At 48.6% G+C, this 4,345-nt stretch overlaps 1 non-coding gene across 1 annotated transcript; it reads right to left on the bottom strand.

The window, feature by feature from the left end:
• Positions 1 to 1,784: 1,784 nt before the first annotated feature.
• TRNAT-AGU (transfer RNA threonine (anticodon AGU)) lies at positions 1,785 to 1,857 on the bottom strand. Its single transcript has one exon. It is a non-coding gene; the product is annotated as a tRNA-Thr (tRNA).
• Between the last annotated feature and the right edge of the window lie 2,488 nt (positions 1,858 to 4,345).

The following is a 4,345-nucleotide window of genomic DNA, read 5'->3' as shown; positions in this document are numbered from 1 at the left end:
TTTAAATCTCCCTAAACAAAGCAATAAAAGACTGTCTAGATCTGGATTAGGGCAGGTCATGACTTTAAAGAGCTGAGTGCACCACAAGCGCACCAGCCTTGTTACAGCCCTTGTGGCAGAGCTACACAACCTTTCCTGCATCTCTGAACACGTGTAGCATTTCCATTTCACAGGCTGACAAAGCTGAAGAGGTGCTCTTCCTCCTTCCCACATTTACATGGGCTTCAGGATATGGGTATAAATGACTTTGCCCTCTTTGCCCCTCCTGTCAAGCTCTATCTTTGAAAAGCCCTGTTTTCAGCAGAGAAAAAGATGATGGACGATGGATACAAAGGGATTTAGCTAGGACAGGGTCCAAGGTCCACTGTTAAAAGTGATCTTTGCATCAGGCTCATGTTTAATAAGTGGTATCAGTATGTTTGGTGTTGTGCATTGCAACAGCATTACTGAGGAGAGGAGTTTTTGCATTAATATTAAGCACCGTGTAGATAAAGAATTCAGCAAAACGTATCCTGAACATTTGTCATTTTTGCACAGAGATGAAAGACATTAATTTTTCAAATGATCATTTCCGTCACTACCAGGCCCAGCTAAGCTGAAACACAAAAGTGAACTTGAACCACAAAGATCTTTTTGGATATTGCTCAGCGGTGTCATATGAAAGCGAAATAAAGCGATGAGCTGGAATGAGGAACAGCGTAAATAGATGTATAGCCACAAAGTCTAGAAATAAATTCATTTTTAGTAAAACACATCTGTACATTTTCCAGTATCTTGGGTTACAATAACAATAACTTGTCGTAGTTTATTAGGTTGCAGATTAATGGGAGCCCTGCTGACTTCTGTTTCTTTAGCCCTACTGTGATATATACAGAGGAAAGCTAGGAAATTCCTGCAGGTCACTTCTCATGTGGAGAAAACACATCGACCCACCAAAGCTCTAATGTGCTCACTGTTTTGGGAAAACAGAGCTGTAAGGAAACAGGCTGAAGAGAGGTGGCCAAAGCGCCATGTCCCTCCTGGCACCCAGTGTCCACCTCCACAGGACAAAAGTGTTTCAGGCTTTTGAGCCTTCTTTCCCTCAAATGGAAAAGGCCAGAAATGTCAAATTCAGAAATGTCCTTTTACATCACTGGTTTGGATCATTCTGATGGAACAAAATAGGAAGTCTATTTGAAAATGAGCAAAAAAACCTGGGAAATGTGCAAAGGTAGAGTATGAAATCTCATAAATCTGGACTGCAGTTCATTGAACTCGAGATGCAAAATAGGTTAATTCCTAGCTTTTTCTTTTTTCTTAAAAATGATAACTTTCCAGCCCCCCCAGCAAACTCTGAAGGAGACCAATGTTACCATTCCTCTACAAACTGCATTTATGATTTTTTCAGCCAGCTCCGTAATTACTGAGCTCTGGAGACATAATTTGATTGTCCTGCTGAAGTATGAAGAGATGAACCAGATCTGACTGTAAATATCTAGCAGCCATTTCAGATTTGTTCATCAATGAGCTTCACAATGTCTGTGGGGTTCAGAAGGCTTTAAATCCCATTATCAGGTATTTCCTGTCTCCAATTGCTATATTTCAAGGTATTCTTCTGAGGGTTTAACTCTGACCATTGCTATTTTTCTCTGTTTCTCATTGCCTGTTGTTTGGTATAGGTGCTATATGATGTTTGTATTTCACCTAGGCTGGGGTGGATGCTCCAAAAAATGATGCCAGCAACATTTTGGAAAAAAACAGAAAGGTAAAGCTGTAGGTCTTTGCAGGAGGTACAGAGCCCCCCCAGGCTCCAGTGAGATTTGAACTCACGACCCCTGGTTTACTAGACCAGTGCTCTAACCCCTGAGCTATGGAGCCTCTGAGCTTTGTGTATTTTTTACTTTGCAAACATTTCATATAATAATTTTCTCTGTTAATTCTAGAGTGAAACAAAACCTGCTCTGCTACATTGTGCTGCTCCAAGGATTTTCTATTATCTTTCCAAATGGCACTAACACAAACATCAGGGTCACAAAACTAGCAACACAGCAGGTCAACCCAAACCTGGATTTTACTCTCCTTCAGCTCATCCCTGCCAGGACATCAAGAGTGATACACAGCTCCCTTTCCCCAGCCAAGCAGCTCTGGAATTTTGCAAACAAGAAGCAATGATATTTTGCCTCTTCATAGTTGTTGCACTAATTTATCAAAGAAGGAAGTTAAGCTTCTAAAAAATAACTCTTTATATCCCGCTGCTTTCCTTCGGAAATCAGCTGTGTATTTGCTTTTTTCCTCTTGGCTCTTATTTCAATTCTTTCTCGGTCAATCCTTTCTTAGGAGTCCGTGATGTGCTTTGGGCACTGTGGCTGATGCGTGCACTTTCACGTATCTAAGCTATTCTTGGTGTCTGAAATTTCAGGGTAACCTTTCCTGTAGTTTCATTCTTCACTGAAGGTGGTTAGAAAGGGCTGTCATAAGAAACACTCCCAGCATTCGTACTGTTTCCTCCCTCACTAACACACTCAGTCAACGGAGAATGTTTTTCTGGTTTTATATTTGTATGGCATACGTCTATGCTTGTGTCCAACCCCTGGATTTTGTGTGACTTTTTGAAAAGGCTTTGTCAGACAGGATTAACCAGGCAGTGAGATTCCTCAATGCAACTGCTTTACACAAAGTGGCTGGATTATATTTCATTGGGATGTGTCATTTCCATCAGGAGGGTTCTCCCAAGCATGTATCCATCAGTGGAAATGGGAATCTCACCTTTCTTTCTTCCTTCTCTTACTTCTCTTCTCTTACTTCTCCTTCTTGACAAGCTGGAGAAATGGGCTGACAAGAACCTCATACAGTTCCACAAGAGCAAGTGCAAAGTCCTGTACTTGGCACGGAACAACTCCATGAACCAGGACATGCTGGGGGCCAACGGTATGGAAAGCAGCTTTGCAGAATAAGACCTGGTGGTCCTGGTGGACACAAAGTTGAACAGGAGCTGGCAATGTGCCCTTGCTTCCAAGAAGTCTAATGGTATGCTGGGCTGCAAATGGCAAAGCATTGCCAGTAGGTCGAGGCAGGTGATCCTCCAGGTGATTCAACACTGGTGAGGCCACACCTACAGCGCTGTGTCCTGGGCTTCTTGTTCTTGTGCTGGGCTCTCCAGGAACCCTCTTGCTGTGTGTGCCGGGAGACGTGTGCCACCTCAGGCCAGAGCGAACTGACAGAGCCCTGGCAAGCCACGGCCAAGGCCTCAGTGGCTGGCTTGAAGCACCGAAGCACATGACAGAAGACGTGGGGGATGGAGCGGGCAGTGGCATCACAGTAAACCCTGAGGAGTGTGCCAGGGGCACAGGGCTCCTGGGGCGAGTGGCCACAGGTGAGGATGGCCCATGCTGACATCCCCCAGCCACGCACTGTGTCATCATGGCCCTCGCTGCTTATATTCGGACACCCAGCCTCTCCCAGCCGGCTCGTGCCTTCACTCCAGCTGAGCGTTTCGGCGAGGCTTGGCGTGTGGAGCAAGCCCTTGGCTCGGTGCTGGGCTTGTGCCCCGGGCACTGGTGGCTGCAGCTCTCAGTGCCCATCCCCGGAGCCACTGCAGGTTTTTCCCCGTCCCTGCCTGGTCCAGGCAGCCGGGGCACGCCGGAGGTGCGCTCGCCGCAGCAGAGGTGAGCTGTGCGGGCAGACTTCACCCTGGGGAGCTGGGCGGGTTTCCTTCTTGAGGGACCTGGGCTTCTCTTCCAGCCCTCCCCGGCCCAGCCAGTGACCGTGGCCTCTCTTCCTCGTCTAGCGGGACACCCGCCGCTGCAGCGTTGGAGAGGAGGAGTCGTCCATCCCCACCAGCTCTCCCCAGCCCACCGCAGCGCTGAGCACGGCCACAGCCTCGGAGGACCGCTGCCCGATGTGCCTTGGCACCTGGGACAACGCAGCCTGTACCATGCCGTGCCTCCACCGCTTCTGTTTCAACTGTATCCGGTGGTGGGCAGGGACCAAGCCCGAGTGCCGCCTCTGCAAGAGGAGGGTGACTTCCATCCGGCACTCACTGCAGGGGGACGAATTTGAAGAGTTCGCCATAAGACCACCTGCGGCATCGCTGGGCAGCGCCCAAGAGAGAGACCTTACAGATTGCCAGCGCCAAGAGCGTCCAGGGTACGCCAAGAGCGTCCAGGGTACGCCAACCATGGAATCTGGATCCCGGGTTTGTGGGCGGCCTTGACCCAGCACCTGGGGGCTCCTTTTCTGGAAGCACCCAGATCTCCTCCAGCTCCTGCGGCCCTGGCTGCCTGAGGAGCTGGGGTGCATCTTTGGGGAAGAGCATTCTCAGGCGCTCATGCTGGAACGTATGATCCTAAGAGCCCTGCCCGTCTTG

This window comes from Mycteria americana, chromosome 17 (genome assembly GCF_035582795.1).
Source record: "Mycteria americana isolate JAX WOST 10 ecotype Jacksonville Zoo and Gardens chromosome 17, USCA_MyAme_1.0, whole genome shotgun sequence".
Taxonomy (NCBI): domain Eukaryota; kingdom Metazoa; phylum Chordata; class Aves; order Ciconiiformes; family Ciconiidae; genus Mycteria; species Mycteria americana.
The sequence above is the reverse complement of the archived record's forward strand: the minus strand, read 5'-3'. Positions and strand labels throughout refer to the sequence as shown.